This window comes from Phasianus colchicus, chromosome 6 (assembly GCF_987193195.1).
Source record: "Phasianus colchicus chromosome 6, bPhaCol1.hap1.1, whole genome shotgun sequence".
Taxonomy (NCBI): domain Eukaryota; kingdom Metazoa; phylum Chordata; class Aves; order Galliformes; family Phasianidae; genus Phasianus; species Phasianus colchicus.
In genome coordinates this window covers 47,466,838-47,487,243 of record NC_143441.1, presented here as the reverse complement: position 1 = coordinate 47,487,243, position 20,406 = coordinate 47,466,838, and the positions used below count along the sequence as shown (strand labels likewise).

Genomic DNA, 20,406 nt, shown 5'->3' with positions numbered 1-20,406 from the left:
TCATAGTGGGATGAAAGACCCTGTGCTGTGGTTGGCCCTGATGCACTGATATGCACCCACACCCCTTGGCTGCCAAATGCCATTGGAGCACAGTGTGCTTGCTTGGAGCCTTCAGAAACAGAAGCAGGAAAAGATCCCTGAAGTGCTGTTGGCTTTCAGGTGTGCAGAGTGTGGAAGCATCATGTGATGACTGCCTATAAAATGACAGGAAGGGCAGGCAGATTCAAGGGAGATGATCAGATCTTTTCTGGTGTGGCTGGACTTTTAACCTCACTTGCTTCACATTAACTTACCATAAAGTGGAAATAACAACCAGAGCTCCAAGACAGCTTTTTTTGACAACCGGTAAAAAGGCTAAAAATTCATTTTCATCAGCCTGGATTTATGTGCAAATTCGGGCTTCTTATTCAGGCAGCCTCCATAGTCTCTGCAGCTCAGGCAGGCATCTCTCAGCTGATCGTGTTGGAGTTGGTCTGCTCTGATCAGTGAAGCTGCTTGTAGGTATCCAGGGCACACATTTCAGGAGATGGTCTACCCAAAACCACCTCTGCTCCCATAAGTGTTTAATTGCACAGAGTGGAATGGTGCCAAAAAGATGCAGGTTTTCTCAGGCTGAAGCAGTGGATAAATGTGGGTCTTCAGCATCCTCTGCAAGTCTTCTGAAATGCCCACTGTTTAGGAAATCTGCTGGTCTTTGAGCACTTTATTTCCTATGACCAAACAAAATCCTTTCCTCCAGGTTGGAGGGAGCGTTTCAAGGCATATAAAATAACATCTGGGGTTCTTTATTTTGGCCAGATAACATGAATAAAAACATGATTTAGGTTAAACTGAAAGGTATATATTTTATAAAATTGGAAAAGATAATGCATTATTTGAAAGCTTAGGTAATAGCATTCTTCCAATTTTATCTGTTCTGCACTCTGAGTCTTGGGCAAGGCCCTCTAAAACAGATTGAGGCTCCTAGGTTCCCGTGAAATACGATGAACAGTAATAAATGGTCTGTGGATGGTATAAAGGGAAATTTGAATCTCAGAGCTAACAATGATCAATTTACTACATGCCTGCGGGAGCTAAAAATCATATAAGGAAAACATAGAAACACGGCGGCTGAGCAAGGAAACGAGATGAAACTAGGCCAGATCGAGGATGCAATACTGTTATTTGTTTATGTCTTTTCTGTTAAAATGAATTAAATGCCCACAGCTGATAAAAGGTTTGTCTACCAGTGCCAGAGCTCTCGAGTATCTTATATTATTCCAGCACTAATTACATTTCATAAAGCTACCAAATATACCATAACTAACATTTATTGGCCAATGAAATGTTGCTGTAAGTTAATAATTACAGATATATGTAGACAATAAAAAGTGGAACATTGGCCTGGATGCAGGGTGGGAAATTAAACGGAGGTCCTTGAACATTCCCTCTAGCTGCTTCCACTCAAGCAGAAACTCCCATAAGCCCAGAAGTAGGAGGATTTCCTACCTTGCTGTCAGCACTTACATTAGGCTGGTTTCAGTGTGCTCTACACTGCACAGAATAAACTTCCCTTCCCTGCAACCTCAGCTTATCCCTGCCACCTCTGCAGGTTACTTGTGGATGGACTGCTGTTTTGGGGCAGGTTGGGAATGGAAAGAAGCCTGGTTGAAGCAGAGCTGCAATTCATCCTGGGAACACACTGCTAAAGGTTTTGCCACTGGTCAAAGCAGCCTTCAGCAGAAATAAAAGTCAGGAGGTCGTCTCCTCTCTGGTATTTCTCCAGGACAAGGATGAATCTGCTTCCAAACAACATCCAGATAGAATTCCAGGAGTCAATGGCTGATTATTATTACTCTTTTTCTTTACTCAGCTGGCCTGAGGAAAGGTTGGTTACACCAAAAGCAGAGGGAGGAATCAGCCCCCTTCTAAGTCTTTTTGCCTACTGGCTGACAGGTACCATCTTCACTCCCACTGATCCCCATGTAGCCAGTAACCAGATACTCCACTGTTTTTTTCCACCCTGCAGTGCTTAGAGCTTTATATGAGCTAGCCTGCTTGGGTACAGATTCTCCCTCTAAGGCTCTTACTTCCTTATGTAATGAGATTTAGAAAGACTTAAAAGAGCAGTAAGGAGATGAGGAAGGTCAAAAATGCCATTAACTATAAATAAATACTATGTCACACTGGAGTCACAGCACCACCATGGTTCAGACATACCTTCATCTGCCTGAAGAGATAGTGCTGAGCAGGCTCACTCCTCATAGACATGTACCTGTGGGTGGAAGGGAAGCCTGGGAGAAAAGAGAGCAATCTGTGGGATACTGATACTGTAGGATGATGTTTTCCTGAGCAGGAACTCTTAGGAATCTGAGTAGGAAACCAGGCTCGATTGTCATCATGACTCCTGTGGTCTTTAATGTTTTGGGTACAGTAGATACACACTCCTGTCACCTACTGTCTACAGCATTAGCAAACCCCACTGAAAGACAGCATGGCCTGATCTCCAGTCAGTGAAGCTGCAAAATCTCAGCACTCTTGAACAAATAAATATGTTGGTCACTGATTTATATTTTGTAGAATCATAGAATCACAGAATGGCCTGGGTTGAAAAGGACCTCAATGATCATCTAGTTTCAACCCCCTGCTGTGTGCAGGGTCACCAACCAGCAGACCAGGCTGCCCAGAGCCACATCCAGCCTGGCCTTGAATGCCACCAGGGATGGGGCATCCACAGCCTCCTTGGGCAACTTGTTCCAGTGCCTCACCACCCTCTGTGTGAAAAACAACTTCTTAATATCTAAGCTAAACCTCCCCTGTCTCAGTTTAAAACCATTCCCCCTTGTCCTATCACTATCCACTCTTGTAAACAGTCATTATTTCTCTTCACTTATATCATGGATAGATTCATACCTGTCCTGTGGGGAGCTCTGTTATCCACAGCCCATGTCCCTTCTCCAAAGACACAGAGAAGCCATGCACAATGAAGAAGGTCCCCTTCCATTTTCATATCCTACCCCATTACTGTTGAATTTTCAGAGGCTTCCAGCAATGCACACAGGGAACATCTGAATTCATAGAATCATTAAGGTTGAAAAGACCACCAAGATCATCTAGTCCAGCCATCAACACCTCTCTAAACCATGTCACTCAGTGTCACATCTACCCTTTTTTAAAAAACCTTCGGGATGGTGATTCCATCACCTCCCTGGGTAGCATGTTCCAATGCCTCAAATATTGTATTAGATACCTCCAATTCCTGAAGTGACAAGATTTCCCCTCTTAAAGACTGTTCCATGGCCTGAGAAATGCAAAAGTACAAAGCGTGACCTAATATTCAAACTAGTCTTCCCACCCCCTCAATTTTATCCCATTACTCCTAATTAATCCCCTTTACAGCAACTGCTCTTTCTTCCTGGCATATATAATTGCTGATTGTTGCCACGGGGCTAATTCCCTTCCACATACAGTTGGTGTAAATCTGTTCTACAGGAGTGTCAGAGCATTGGGAAGTTTAAGTTTTGTCTTACGTAATTCCACGGGGAAAAGACTGCAAAACTATCTAGAAGTTGTCCTATTAGGAGTGAGAGAACAAAGCAGCCCTGGATGGGGCATCATGGTGTAATATAGATGCCAACTCCCATCTACTTATAAACATGGTACCAATCGGCATTTTCTCCTTCCAGACCCTTCACAGTACACTGACCCCTACTATTTGCAGGTCATTTCAGCTCCATAAATGATGAAACAAGATGTTGGGCATTGGGGAATATCCTCCTGTGGATGTAAGCACATAACTCCCATTAACGTGAAGGGAAGTTATGCACATGCATTGAGCTAAGGATGTGCTCTCCAGTCTGCAGAGCACACTTGACAAGTCTGAGTAATCTGTGGTTGATTTTAGTTTTCTCCCCAGAGCTCTTGATGAAGGGAGATGCATGAGAAAGCTGGTGTACAAGGCATTAGCATCAAGGCACAAGTGAAAGAGTGCTCAATGGGATTATTAGTGCTTACGCAGCACAAGTAATGGATGGTGTCCTATAGGAATACTTTACATTCAGGAGTCATCAGCCTGGCCTCCCTTTTCAGTGTAAATCAGGAGTGGTGGCTAAAACAAAAGGGAACCAAACTAAAATTAGAGGAAAAGCTTTTTTCCTTTTCCTTTTCGCGGTTGGGAAATTCTGTTTCTCTCTCCCATCTTCATTTAACTCATGGGTAAATAGCTGTATGTGTTGGCCACATGCTCCACACACTCATACTGTCTTCTGTTGAGAAATCCCCATTTCCTTGCTTCCCATTTATGCTATACCATGCTCAGGCAGGATCTTGTCATCACTTACATGGAGAAGTGAGAAACCCACATAGCAAAGAGGGAGAGAGTCACTGGAGGTGAATCCTCACCTGTGTGGGATGGGCAATGGCAGCAGAGAATGATTGATGTGTGGAGCCTACACTGGGACTCTCAGGAAAATTAATTCATTTTCTATTCACACTTTAAGTTAATTTGGATTATTTAATCCACATTAGGCTCCTTGATGCACACTCTTATTCAGAATTAGTGTGTCCCTAATTCAGTTTACAACATAAATTAAGCTCAGCCAAATTAACACTATGTTATACTTGAATGAGGGTCTGTGAAGAGATTTAATGTGGTTTAATTATCCACTTTGCATATCAAAAAATGCATAAAATATCACATTAATTTACAAAAACAGGAGCAGGAGGGACAGGAAGCTGAATCTCTTACTCCCACAATATGGCACTGGATGACAACCCAACTCCTCTTTAGCTTAGGGGATCGGGGTTTTGGGGAGGTGGACAGAACAGTATCTTCTTGATGCATCTCTTTGCAATTTGCACAGCAGGTGTTGAGGACCCAGAAGGAAGAAAACAGCTAAGAAAGAATGACATAGCTAAAAAAAGTCTTAAAGCCTTTGGAAGGGCCCGTCTGCATCTCCTGAAGGGTGTTGGTGACTATAGGGAACTGGAAAATGGCCAACATGGGGGGGGGAGGAAAAGAAAGAGTGGAACAGCAATTTAACTTCAATTTCTATAAAAACACTGACACTACAAAGCTGTTTGTAAACATTTCAGAGATAGCCAGAAACACTAAGCAACACTCAGTTTGGATTTTTTTTTTTTTAGGCTAAATCATTTCTAAACCAATCTGATGCTTTTATTTGGCAGCCTGAATAGGAGAAGAGCAATAGAGATTGTACCTCAACTGCAGCAACTTGTATCTTTTCCTAACAAGGTGAGACACTCTAGGTGAAAATGCTATTGAGCTACACGAAAATATATATATGTATACCCTGGAAAAAATACGTATTTGTGGAGCAGTAATGAGTAGCTCACTTGCAAGAAAGAAGTGGATATCAGGAAAAAAATCTTCAAGGGTCTGACTAAGATGTCACACTATGCAATATTTTCCTATGACAGCATAACCTTTATGTTTACATATTCACACACATCACTACAGAGGGAGGGGCTACTGGCACACCAGATAACACGGGGCTAGAGATCAAAATTATCCTGGCAAATTATATTTGTGGCCTGGAAGAGTAGGATAAATGAGCTTTGTCCTTATGGATATCAAGATCAGAGAAGAACAACAACTGCACTGCTCCAAACTAGGAGCAACAGACTGGGTGGCAGCTCTGAAGAGGACTTGAAGGTTGGAGTGAATGTGCAGCTAGATGCGAATCAACAAGGTTACACTGAGAACAGCAAACACCATGCTGAGGCAGGCAAAGAGCACCATCGTATTTAAGATGTGTGAAGAAAGCCTTCTGCTCCATTTACGGCTGTTAAAGGCTTTACTGGAGAACTTTTCCCTGATTTGGCCACTATATGTCAGGAGAAGTTAGATTAATGGGAAAGAGAGTAGAGGAGATTAAAAAAAAATAAAAATAAAATCCATATCATTTGCATAGAGCAAGAGCAGGGAAAACCTGAGAAAAGAATATGTAAAAAGTAGCACCGCTGATGGTTGGGCTGGATGATCTTAATGGTCTTTCCAACTTTAATGATTCTACGACTCACTGTAATTTCAAACACATAAGCAGCAGCTGGAGATGATCTCCTTCTGATGACCACAGGGGTATGATATGAAAACATGCCACAGATTGAACTAGAGGGATTTTATTTCAGTTAAGAGTGAAATTTTCCTATTCAGCACATGCCATGGTTGTTGGCAGAATAATCATCACTGGAGGATTTTAAGAACAAAACAGAAAAATTTTTGCTTGACTTGATGGGACAGTCATTGAGAGGCAGAACAGATAACTAGTTGACCCTACAGTCTTTGTAAGTCAGAGAGCTTTTGTTTTTGCTCTGATTCCTGGCAGGGCAATGTGATTTTGGCCAGATCATTGCATTTCTATAAATAAAAGCGTTCCCATATGTAAATAAATAGAAAGAAAATATTCAGCTCTTTTCGGGAAAAGTAATAATAGTAATAACGCAGCTAGAAAATCTACCTGATTATAGATCTGCTGGGATGATGTTGACTTCTGAAAACAGAGGCCAATCTGCCCATCTACAGATGGAGATAACATAGACCAAGGTCCTCAAACCACTATTTGTATATCTGCAGTAATCGTAAAAGAAAAACTTTGCAACGTAAACAATTGCCAGGTTTTAGTCACAAAGCCTCATTTCCTGGGAGACTGAACAAATACAGTTCCTATAAAAATTTTACCCTTTTCAGCAAAGCAGAAAGAACTTAAAGATTGCAGGAGCACAGAGAAGTAACCTCATGTCAGCATCACTTTAGCATTGAACCCACAACCAACTGCTTCTTACTCAAAGGACAAAAACAAAATTGGTGTAAACATAACGAAAAGAAGACTGTTTATGTGCTACCCCCCAAATCAGCAACTGTGAACTCTGGCTGATTTTGCTCATTGTCCATTAAGGGAAATGGCTATAGGTCATCTATGTGATTACCTAACACTCAGGAGAAGCAATAAAGCTCAGCTGGAGGTGTCACGCTGCAGAAAAAAAGTAAAGCAAGCCCAACTCTTGGTTTTGTTTTTCACTACATTACTTCAGTTAACATAGTGCACTGTTAACATTAACTCCTGGCCATATATTGCTTTATAGATAGACAATCGATAGTGTGACTGAAATATGATTTTGTTAAAACGTCTAGGGGGCTGTATGCATTTAGCTTTCACACTATTTTCAGAAAATGAACATCAATATAAAAATAATGAGCCTCATAAAATAAAGCCTAGTTCATGTGGCTGAGCTGGCTTTTAAGAAAGGGGGCAGAGATTTATACCAAAGGCATCACAAAGGAAACAGCTTAGAACAACATTCAGCATCTCTTTCAACCCCAATCAAAGGACGTTCAAGGCCAGCACTGAAACACAGCTTGCCTTTGCTCACTAGGGCGTGCACTGGGATGGCAGCACTTGGCAGGAGTTCTTGGACACACCAGCAAGAGGAAACTGCAGCAGGGCCTTTGACATAAATACAAAATCACCTCATATTTGGAGATCATCATCATAAGCCACAGGATGCGTTTTTTTGTATTACAGAAGAACTCAGGACATTAAGCGCAGTCCATCCTTGTGATGGTAGGGCCACCAAAGAGGAGAGTAAAATACATAGGACTGGAAGGGTGCTGGCAGGGAATCCCTTGCTCCCCCTCAGTGAATGAGAGCCTTGCACACTGATGCCTTATTGTCTGCTGTTTTTGTCCAGGTTTCCCTAGGATGAAAACACTAGGGGTAGGGTCAGGACTGAAATGGGAAAAATAGGGAAATTCCATCTCTTTGACAGCCAGGTGATGTAACACGAAACTCCGCATGCTGCACCTCAAAAATGACTGTAGATGTGGGAGTGCCACATGTCTGTGCTAAATAATGCAAGACAGAAGCTATACATCAAAGTCAAGAGGAATTAGGACATGTACATTGAAAATGATGCCCTCCCCTTCCCATTCCTGTATTCAGCAGGATTTCCCAGTACAGCTTGTTTGTTTTTTTTTTTGAACCCTCTGAATCATTTTGCAGTGAATGAAGAGGTGGCAGTGCTTCAGAAAGTAGCGTTGAAAGGGAAGCCTGTAAAACAGCTGGATGACAGCAACCTGGATCAAAGCTCATGGAGGACAGTCCACTCGAGGACCAGATACCTTTTAACTCAGCTAAAGCAATTCTTCCTCACCCCTCCAGCATTTTCACCTGGTGTTTTCATTCAGGAGTGAAGGTACCAAATCTGCTGACCAAACTGTGAATAATCTTCTGCTCATGGCTTTCCCTTCCTACTCTGGGGACATTACAGAGGCTGGGATGTCCCCGAGGAAAAGATGATCAAGTTCAAAGCTCAGCTTTGACATTTCCAAGCTATACCTAATAGCTGTACAGTGTAGTGGTCATTAATGCTGGCAGAACAGCAGGAAGCATCACAAGAAACTGCTCAGGATTACATCTAAATGGGTATCAGCTAAGTGTTCCTCTTCCTCTGAAAACTAGGATTAAACATACACGCATATCAACAAAAAGCAAAAGATGCTTTAAATCAGAGGAGTTTGAAACAAACTGATTATGTCTCAAGTATTGCTGAACTTCACCTGAGCTTGGATTTCTTTTTTATGCGTGCATCTCTGAGATGAATTTCTGAAAACTCTCATTTTGTTTCCAACCCAATAAAAACATGAAGTGTTGTTCTGAAAAACAATTAAATGCTCTGAGTTACCAATTAGGGATGCACATAGATTGTACAACTTGCCACCCCAGTCTAGGAGGAGATGATTAAAACCCATTTCTTTCTGCAGGTGTTGTACAGTACCAGCTGGCTTCTGCTTGCCTCAGGGAAAGTCCTTTCATCTATCACATGTTGTGTTACGGGTGGATTATGTCATATCAAATCCAATTACCTCACGTCATGTCAGTTCTGACATAATGCAACAGAACATACTTGTGAGGTGCAGATCAATGTAGCAGGATGCATCAAAAGTGTTTAAAAGATGCAGCATTGCCTGCACCCGTGGGCTGGCTTTGGGCACTAAGTTGTCCTTTGGCAGCTGTTTTATCTTTGTCCTTTGCAAGAGCGAACTCCTACCTCACTGCCCACATCTCAGTAATCTTTGCATAGACTCAGATGTTATTATGCAATCATAGTTTTCGTTTTGATGTTAGCTACAGGTAAACCAGTCTAACGTTGACCAAAGTTCCAAGTCAACAGATCAGCCTCCAGATGATGCGTTACAGGACATGAACAGGGCTTGAGTGTAGCACACAAGAGGTTGACCTACACGGCCTGTGGACTGGTCCTGCCTTGAGAACAAAAAGAATCTGGATGGATTTAGGGAAAAGAGAGAAAAAAAAAAAATCAGGACTGAATAATCAAACATCACCTCCAAATCCATTCTGAGAATTCTTAGCAGCAGAAGTCCCACTACAGAACGGTCAGTTCATCATACAGCACAGACACAGCAGAAGCAGCAACGGGTGCTGATGTAGTGACCGAGGAAGGCAGCAGAAAAGTTAGCACAAGCTGAAGCAAGCACAGGAGCTCAGGCATGCACATTTCCTAATAGCAGCACATGCAACAACCCAGGGCACAGCTGAATACGGGAGGCTGGCCTGACTGTTTAGTATTTGTTTACATGTTTCCTTTCTTTTTTCCACTTGTCTCAGAAAGGCAAGCTCCCAGGGAAGGAATTTAATCACTATCCTGTCTTATTTAAGAGTGTGGCAGAGAGCAACTCCTGAGAGGATGATAGGACTGCTATCCTTCCTGCTGTGAGCAGAGGGAATGGCTTCCCTTTAATCCTCAGTCCTGCTACTCTGTAATGTGTTCTCCACCAGCTGCACAGTGACTGTGAACACGAGGCATCGCCTCTCTCTTCTTGCACCTCTTCCAGCTCAAAACTTTTTTTTTTTTTTTAAACCAGATCTGAAGTCAGACACTCTCTATGCCCTTTCCCCCCACAGAAAGGTGGGAAATGAGCAGGACTGTACAGACCTCAGTCTGGTTCCAGTAAGATCTGATTCAACATGCATCCTTCACTTTTCCCTGTTACCTCCTGGAGCTGGGTCCAGGTATTTGTTCCTTATTGTTTCCAAGCTGGTGGGAATCACTAGGTCCTGGAGCTACATGGGATATTTATGATCTTTATGCTAATAACTAAGGGATCAGCTGTGTGGTAGGAGAGTAATGCTCAAGGCAGGAGTAGGCTAGAAAGAGGCATGCACCATTTTGGAATAATCACAGGAAACATTATCCCCCGTTCCTTTGGCATTTTCTTTCAAAGGACTTTAATACACCACAACTGTGGGCATTCTGCTGTTTTATTCCAGGACCAGACCTGACCTGCTCTGTCCGTCCCACTGCCCTTGTCAACAATTCCCATAGAAGTAACTGAAATTTCTGAAGGTTGCTCTCCTAACATAGGGAGCTGAGGGCAGAGCCCACAAGTGGGACAATCCATGGTTTGCCATGGAGATTCTCCCTCCCGAGCCACAAACTTTTCCATGCCTCGTGTGTCTTACACTTCTTATAAATTCCCTGGGGCAGGAGATACAACTTGGTGCGTTTATGCAGTATGTAGCACAACACAGCCCCATCTCTCCTCATTTATTTTGTAACATGAATATTAAGTAACGATGTTATCATCTTTTATTGATGACAGAACCAGGGTGATGAGGATTTTGGCACAGGATGAGCAATGCGTGCTGGGAGAATTTCATTACATCCCTGATATTTCAACCAATCTACAAATTGCCAGCTGGAGAAATGTGATCATACAGAAAAATTGGATCCTTACCAAAGAGATCAAGTCTCCTTCCTATATCACATATACCTTATAAACTCATGTCCTGTTCTGGCTGTTTTACAACCTCTAGAGAGTGAACTTAAGGCTCCCATCAAGGACTCAGCTCTGTTATCAAACACCATCCTCTAAGTCAATGCTACTGAGTAAAATCTGACTAGACAGAAGAAAAGCCACGCAGTGATGCCACCGTGAAAATGTTGATTACAAGGATATCTCCCATGGGTAGAACAAAGACCTGAAGTTCCTGCCGCCTCGAAATGCCTTATGACCTATATCAGGTCCTACTCACCATGCACAGTCACTTTATGAAGCTGCACATGGGGGAAACTCCTAAAGAGGAAGAATGAGCATGAGACTATGCCTGAAATAATTAGGGCACTTTGTACTGGTTAATGATCCTTTCAATTATTCTTCAAGATACCTGTCTGTCATCACTGTCCATACAGACACACAAAGAAATAGTCTGAATGTAGAGGTTCACAAGACTTGACATCCTGTAAGTCACATCCTCTCTGCCATACAATGGATTTTTGGAGCTTTGGTAGCAGGCTGGCAAATCAAAGGCATTTATGGGAGATGATGATGATGGCTGTGGAGAATATGAGAGGTTGATACAGGCTGCAGCAAATGTAGGGATAATAGTGAGAATACAGTAAAATCCAGAAGATATACAGATTTGGCCTGATATCCCAAACTCATCTGACCTTGTTAATCTTCTGCATTTCCACTATCACTTATGATAAAAGGGAGCCATGAATTAGATGGAATACTTTTACATACCTTTCAGAAGCAAAGTTACTGTAATTTACGGAGTCTTTTTTTTCCTAGTTGAACATTGAGCAGTGAGACTATGGAGCTTTGACAGGTTCCATATAACATTAAAGCAAACAGTGAGATAATAGAAATCACATTTAACTGCCAATGAAGAAGAGAAAAGCCCAGCAGTTCTTATCTCAGCTTTATTAGTCCCTGTGCAATGCTGTTAGCTTTTACTGTTGTTGACGCACCAAATAATATCCAGTTCCACAATTTGTGCTGCATTACTTATCACACAGATGGGAATGTGAGAGGAATCCAGGTGCATCTGAAGAGCAAAAATTGGAACAATTGGAAAGAGAGAGAACATCACAGCACAGAAGTTATTCCCTTGCATTAGAGCTACACTACTGACCTATGAAGAAAGTCTTCAAGCTGTATCACAACATCCTTTCTTGGCAAGAAGCCTCCAAGGTCCTGCATTCAACATGCCCTACAAAATATATGCCCTACAAAATATAAAAAAGAAATGAAATGCCCTACATAAAGCACTAGATGGTCTACCCCATAGCTGAACCATAGGAAGTGTGCTAAATACTCCTTCTGAGAAATGGTTCTTGTTGGGTTGGGCACAGCAACTCACTAACATGCCCTTGGGTTTCAACTGGAACCCAAAGCTGTTGAATGGCCCAACACATATCAGACCATGCTGTTCTGGTCAAAGGTAAAAATAAGCCATGGATGGGTAAAAAGAAAGGTGCAAGAATTCTGAAACCACAAGATGACTTCGTCTTCTCTCACTACAACAGAAGTACCACTACAGCAACTGGAAAAAACATAACAAAAAAATCAGTCAAACCCAGCACAGAGTGATCAGCTCGTTATTGAGAATAAAGACAACCCTGCCCAGCTAAGACTGGGCTAGCACCTCTCCAAAAGGTCTCCTTTAACCACCAAAGCAATGGGCTTAGTTCAAACAGCAATCTTGCTGCTGGTCTCCTGAGGTGTCCCAGATGATGGAATCATTTCCATTTAGATGCCAGAGCAGCAAAGCATCTGTAAACTTCATAATCTTGATCATCTTCAGCCCAGGGAGCCAGAGACAATTGTGTTTCCATTCAAGCAAGAAAAATACTTGAAATGTCAACATGTGTAAAAACACCTAACTCTTAAAAATCCCAGCTGATGGCAGCTGTCATGTTTCAAACATGATCACTCTGTGTTTAGGAATGAGAGGACAAAGGTATATTTTTTGATTTAGGAACAACTGGAAGTGCTTAAGGACTGAAACAAACAGCTTCTGATTTTGTACATAGAGAAGATGGAACAGGAAACAAAGATTGCAAAGGGACACGCTTGAAAGCCATGATCATCTCAAGAAGCTCCAATACCTTTCGGTGACAGCAGGGGTTTGGAACTAGATGATCTTTAAGGTTCCTTCCAACCCTATGATTCAATGAGATAACTGTATTACATCTATATGATATCAATAAATACGTTCCTGCTACTTGTAAGAAGATACAAAGCAGCTGTGGCATTGCATCGTGTGACACATCACACCAACCATTATAACTAAGGTGACTAAAGTTGCTTGAAGCTTAATAAGGCCAGAGCCTCCCAGCTAACTAGGGATCCGTCCACACAGTACCCTCAGCTAAACACAATGAATGAGCTAAACACTTATAAATGAGAACTAGAGGAGCTATACATCTAGCAGTGAAAGTGCAAACTAGGGATGAATTTTGAACCCTGAACATGCTCTTTCACTACAGGGTCTTACCTGCCTGGCTCTCCCTTAACTATAGATGTGAAAACCCAACCAGTTCTGCTGGATTTTGGGACTTGATGCCCTACAGCAGGTTAGCAAAAAGCATAGTGCAAGTCATTATATACATTAGAATACACCCTGGTGTGTCATCTCAGGGAGCTTTTACAGACTGTGAGAGAAACTCTTAGAAGCCCAAAGAGTTGATCTGCACAGCATTTACATGTACATTTTTGGTAGCTGTATAATCAGTGGATATACAGATGTTATAATTAGGAAATATTCCAGAGCTTGGCTAAGCAGGTTACTACACCAATAATAATAATTATAAAAAAATAGAGTGCTTACCCTTGTCCTGGGCTCGCTGTAAAACTCCAAAAGGGGGATCTCCAGAAAGAGATCCTTTCCCTCTGCTAGTCAGCTCTTAAACGGGTCTAGGAGAGGTGCAGCCAGGCTCCACCCCTTCCAGCAGCACAGGTGAATTGCCTTCACCTGTGCTCCCACGGCTGACTCATTGCTCGCCTCAGGTGATCAATCAGAGGTTCAGGCCATGATTCAGCAGTTCCCATACAGTAGCAAACAAGAGGTCTGATTTGCAAAGCAGTAGAGCTGTTTCAGCTCTCATTACTGCTCAAGGTCTTTGTTGCCGGGATGCTCAAATGGCTGGTTTCTGTCTCCAAGTTCACAGTATTGGCTGTTCAGTTTCAGAAGTTCATTTTCAGTAGAGTGGGCTGCATCAACACAAGGCAGCATTTCCATATCTCAGCATCTCTTTATTCTACCGCTACAGCTGGGCCAGAGTGCAACTTGTCATTTAGCACTGTGCCAGGGCATTTAGAACAGTTACCTCCAGGTTAGCAGGAGTGTACCAGCTCCATATCGATCCTTTGTCAAATATCGTGCACACGGATCCGAGGCTGGTTAAGAACCATTTCCTCTAAAAGTCAATATTTATTCATTAACAACCTTTTAGCTGGTTAATTGAAAGTGACAGGATGCATTTTTTGCCTAACAGATTGCGTTTTACTGAGTAATTTCTAATTTACGGTAAATATGATTGAAAATAAAAGTTCATTTCTGGTATCAGTTTAAAAATGGTTTGTGCTTACAACAATTGTACCATAGGGAACTGCTAGGCTCTGATTGACTTGTATGTCTGTGCGTGTGTGCATGTTTTCTGAATTGCAGTAACTTAGCCGAGTTTGTCTCTTAATTCTGAGTATCACAGCAAAGGGACCTTGCGGAGAAGGTGATGGTAAATTGTGTTAAAGACTGATTATTCTGCTATTTCACCTTCTGGCTCTTTTTTAAGCAGGATTAGATGTTTTATTCCTCTCCCTCCCTCTAGCATTGCTTATACGTTTGAAAACCTAAGCACCTAGGGGTTAATATGCTCCAGATAATAGTATAACAGATTTAAAAAACAAGTCAGACGCAGAGAGCTCTGAACAACACTACTCGCATTGTGGAAACACTTATAAATGGGCACAAAAAGGAATAATAGGTGCAAAGAGATTTTATTGCCTCAGTAACAAAAGCACTCAGCTTGTTAGCATGCTGAGCTCCTGCCTTCCCCTCAGCTCCTCTCACTCTTACAGGTGAAGAGCACGATCCCTTTTGCTTGAAATGTGGATTATGGAGCAGATGAGAGACTGAAGCTTCCCCAACTGTACTCCTGGCTTGGTGTGGGAGCTGCTCTGAAAGGTGACACCATAAAGGCAGCCCTATTTTATTGTTGTCCACCAAGACTACACCCAATGTGTTCAACAGCACATAAATAAATAGGTACAGCGTGGTCTCCCTTCCTCCACCCAGTTGTGAATGTCAAGTGGAGTATTTCTCATTTATGCATCAAAGAAAAATGAAGTGTCCAGAGCTCTCGCTCAGGAACCAAACCCACAGAGGAAACTGGCACCAGACCTGAGCCTGCTTGCTGCCCAGCCCAATTAGGGGGTAGGCAGGGTGCAGCCCCTCTACCCTAATTTCAATATCCAAAAGTCAGACGTCTGAGACCTGCTCAGACCTCAGCCTCTTTTATAGCCAATGGGGAGATGGGAAGTGATCTCATCGTAAAATAAGCGTCTGGGAGAGGTCAGAAGAACTGCCCTCTAGAAAGGGCCATTTTTCTCCGCTGAGAAAACGTAAATGGATCCTGCAGTGATTGTTCCACTGAACATAAAAGAAATGTGTAATCACCATGCTTTAAACTTAAGCACCTCTAAACTTCTCTTTTGAAAGCATATCTAAAGCAGAGTGAATGACTCCCATTTTTAATTGATCATTTATCCCACTGAAATCCTTTGAACCTGACCATAAATTCCTTAGACAGCAGCCCTACAAGGCTGAGCTGCAGGGGTAGGTGCTGTCCCCAGCTGATCGAGGGGGTGGGTGTACCTCTGATTACAGGTAGTTAGCAAATCAGCGCAAGATTAAACTTTCCACTGAGCTGTTCCTCAGAGCCATGCTTTGGGATATTCATAGGAATGGATAATGAACTATGTAGATACCCAAGCACAACATTTAAATACCAGGCAGAATTGTTTTGCAGTTTAATTAGCAACTCCTACATGAGTGGGAGGGAGGGTAATGTAATTGTAGTAGCCTTAACATATCAACAGAGATTGCTTAGGAATTGTGTTTTGGCCATTTTAACCATGCTAAGATAGAAAGTATGGGCATACCAGGGAATGAGGGGTTAGTCCTTGCCCCCACTTTCTATCCAGGTTTGTAGGAGCTCCCTTTCTTCCAAGGGAGAGAACCACAGGTAGAAGTTTGTGCTACGCAAATTTTCCCCGTTTATACCCGTACCCTTAATATGACTGTTACTATCAGCTGTGTACCATAACTAGCATTTTCCACAGAACTGTCCTAAAACAAGGTAACATTTATCAAGCAGTTTCTTCTTTCTTTATCCATTTCCTGCTAGGTTTCCTCTGTGACTTCTGGGGGATTTTTTCAATAAGCAAACCTTTAAAATTCAATATAAGATTTTTTGGACCAGTGCTTGATTTCCTCATTAATTTGTATTAAAAAAAAAAAAAAAAATCATTTCACTCAAGGTAAGTGTTTACCAACTCATTCAGTCTCTTTCAGCAGCAGAAATGAAAAAAAATGAGCTCCTCAACTATAACCCATGTGCAGCCACAGTTGAGCTGATGTCGTGTTCACCCTTCATCTGAAACAAATGCCCACCAACATGCTGTTATCAAAGCGTGGAGGAAAGAGCCAGGAGCTCCTTTCTTGGTATTTTGGAGCCTTACAGCCACATTTGGAGGCAGAGGGAGATGAAGTACCAGAATGTCATACCTTCAGCACAGCTCTCTCATGAAATTCAGCAGTGGGCAGGAACTTAGCAGTGGTGTTAATCCAAAAATTGTCACGGACAATACACAAAAATGTCCCTTCCAGGCAGCAAGGGTCATATGTCGGGTTTGGGGCATGAAAATTAGTGTCTTAGCACTGTGTGAAACCTGGAAGTGGGCAAAGAAATCCTTTTTCATCCCAGGCACCCCACCCTCTCAATTCAACACTAGTTGATAAAATACTGGGACAGTAATAGGGATAAATATGCATGTCCTATAAGCAAGTTATAAGTAGGTTTCCACGACACTTGCTTCAGTAATTAGAGGTTTCATTTCAGCATTTTGTTTCCTGAACAGTCCCCCTGAAATCACCATAATGCTCACAGTACAAGGTCCTACATGGACTAATAACCTCATTCAAGGACATTGGTAGCTTAAATATCTCATCTAGTATCTTTTAGGGATCGAGAGACAAGAAACACCATCCTTCCAGCATGACACAATGGGGAGGAGAGCATTATGTTAAAGCAGCACGTTGGACTCAGTGGAGAGCAGTATCACTGCCAAGTATCACAGCTCAGCCAGGAGACAGACCACTTTTGTTTTAAATCTCTCTTGCTATACTTCCTTTGGGATGATGCAATTCTCAAAGCAAATTAACATACATAGGAATCTCCATTGCACTGGAATATGTCATCAGAAATAACTTTTTTAAATAGTGTTCTACCAGGGCTATGACAGAGTTAGCAATTCATCTGAATACAGAAGTGTTGCTACCCTGCAGAAGCTTCAGCAGTGCCAGAAACCCCGACCCCGTGAACAGTCTTGAGTCTTCATTGTTCTTTAAACGTCCTCAAAAAAAAAGTAAAAAAAAAAAGAAAGAGCATTAAAAAAAAAGTGTTGACTGCAAATTTGTTGAAGCAAATTTGAACTGAACTGAACTCTTATTTTTCCCCTGCTCACATTGGTTCTGCAGTACATTTATAGCACAAGAAGGATTTAAGTCCATGGCCTTTAAAGAGGTTTGAAGATGTGATTTTTTGTTCCTGGAAATCCCTACCTCTCCTCTATTCCACTGTTACAGAAAAAAACATAGATAATCCTCTGCTTCGGGCTCTAGTATGGTATTCATCAGACCTGAGTTCATTTCTCACACTGCTACACATGTTCTGGGTCACCTTTGGCAAGTCATCTCGACTGCCTCTTAAAAGCTGCTTTCAACAGGAGAATCTCTCTGAAGACCTGAGCTGCAGCCAATGCCTCAGTTGCTCATATCCCAATGTTTTCATAGAATCATTGAATCATAGAATGACTTGAGTTGGAAGGGACCTCAAAGATCATCTAGTTCTGACCCTCTGCTATAGATAGGGTTACCAATCACTACATCAGATACTAGATCAGGGTTAACAGGGCCCCATACAATCTGGCCTTGAACACCTCTTGGATTAGGTCATCCACAACTTATCTGGGCAGCTTGTGCCAGGGCCTCACCAGTTTCAACTTTCTGTGGCTGCAAAAAGTATAATTACATCACAGTGGGGAAAAAACAAAGGGGAAAGAATTATGGTGCTCAGTAGAAATCTCAGCAGTCAGGTGAGAAGTAACCTAATGGAGATTCTAGTGGCTGATGTAGACTTTGAAAGCATCAGCATGAAGAAAAACGTAGATGTGAGTTGTCAGCTCATGCCTCTGGTTTGTGCCTAATAGACTCTCTCCAGAGTTTCCTTAAACAGGACAAACTACTTCCCAGCAAGCAGCCAAAATGGTTGTTTTTCCTCCTGATATTGATTACTCTCTCTAGAGTTAGGAGAGGAGTCATCGTATCCAAAAGAAATTAGATGGAAGTGGGAATGTGTTGGCAACAGAGCTATAAGAAATTAGGAAAATCTGCCTGGGGAAACAAGTTGGCTTGTATTTGTTCTTAGAAAGGTCATCAAGATTAGGAGTCTTGGGAGAGCTTTGTTAAAGTCAGTAGAAACACATTACAAGCAGTGAAATTAATTTGGGCAGCAAGAAATTAAACATGCATCCAAGTCAGTCAAGAAGGCACCAAGGGGGAGATGTTGGCAGGATGTACCCTGGATGCAGGGGTGTAAGAAATGAAGGTCAGAAAGATCCCCATCGTGTGGAATAATGAGGTGTACCCTCACTGAGGATCAGCAGCCAAAAGAGCACAGCCCTTCCTGATAGTTTGGACCAGGTGTGCACTGCTAGATTGGACATCAAGGATCAAGAGCAGCTGCAAACTGATCTTGCTAAGATGCGAAGCAGTATTTGTGGAGGACAAATCTCTCTCCCAGAGTGGATTGTTTGGAAGTAGAACTGCAGCAAGTTGGTCAGGATATGAGTCTTACAAAGGGCAACTCACTGATGAGCAGACACAGTGAAATCTTTGCTGGAGATGTTCTGGCTGGATATTAGGAAAAGTTTCTTCTCCAAAAGAGTGGAAACGTAGTGGCACAGGAAGGTGGTGGAGTCACCATCCCTGGAGGTGTTCAAGAACTGTGGAGGTGTGGCACTGAGGAACATCTTCAGTGGGCACGGTGGAGTGGGTTGGGGTTGGACTTGGTGATCTCAGTGGTCTTTTCCAACCTTAATGACTCTATGATTCTGTGACACCTCACAACCCACAGAAGGGTCTTAAATAAAGTTCTTGCACAACCAAGCCAAGTGTTTTACGTATATTATTGCTTAGTTGACAGAAGTTGGTATCCACATATCGTTTTCTTATTTTGGAGCATCAGTAGCTCAAGAAACTCACCCTCCCAAAGTTTCACTGATGGGTATCTGTTCTGGGAATAGCGTGCTTTTGAAAGATGGGTGTTTTCTGAGTGGAAATTTCTTTGGAAGATTCCCACTCATAACAATAATGGAGAAGAAACTGCAATTTTATTGCATAGATCCAATGTGTCTCTTCAAAGAGAACCTGTGAAGAACCATCCTTCTCCTAAGTTTTCACTGCACAAAGTGATCCGGGACTGAAACCCTGGATCAGTGCCCCCACTGTGCATTATTAAGGCCCCACTTCAGCTGGATTTCAGCTTTGCTGCCTAAGCCTATGGCAGCTTCATTGTCCTTAGTGGAGCTTAAAGCAGTGAAATATAAGAATAAAAAAACGACCTGTTCCTGAGTCTTTGATTTGCTCCTGACCATTTCCTTATGGGACTATCAGTTATAAATAGAATTTTCCTACCAGGAAATAACAAAAAGGCCTCTTCTGCCTAAGCAGGGCAGGATAAGACTTTCTGCTCATCCTAGGGCAGGAGCATGGTGGCACAGGGTGACTGACACCAGTCAAGCTGTGAGCCATGGCCCCGTGATGCTCTAACAAAAGGTATAGGTCCCTTCTTTTCCTCTTTGCGATTTCTAGCACTACCTAAAATGAGCTTGACACCAAAGAGGCGTGAGACAGCACGTCAGATTGGAAGCTAATTTAGAACAATTTGGGTCTGTTTTCTGTGTATTCAGAAATAAAATAAAATAAAATAAAATAAAATAAAATAAAATAAAATAAAATAAAATAAAATAAATGAAGAAGGGCTCATCTTGGCTTGTTAGAGTTTACAATTACTATAAATCACCTCACCCATTTCATTACAGGGAGAGCACTAGCATCTCAGTGCCCTCTCCACCGCTCAGTGGGATCACAAAGCTCTGCCACTTTGCATTTCGAGATTCACACTGCCAGAAATGAACAGTGGCACAACATGGTGAGGGTCTCCATGTGCGTCTCAGACTCGATGGCTTCTTCTAAACAGATGCCAGCTCTCCATGTGGATAACTCTGTTACCTCTTCAGATGCTTTTTGATATGCATGG

At 42.3% G+C, this 20,406-nt stretch overlaps 1 long non-coding RNA gene across 1 annotated transcript; it reads right to left on the bottom strand.

Moving 5' to 3' along the window:
- Positions 1–11,664: 11,664 nt before the first annotated feature.
- Positions 11,665–13,690, bottom strand: LOC149917597 (uncharacterized). Its single transcript, XR_016467912.1, has 3 exons — positions 13,635–13,690; positions 11,937–12,030; positions 11,665–11,849 (listed from the first exon to the last, which is right to left on the bottom strand). It is a non-coding gene; the product is annotated as an uncharacterized LOC149917597 (long non-coding RNA).
- Positions 13,691–20,406: the final 6,716 nt, after the last annotated feature.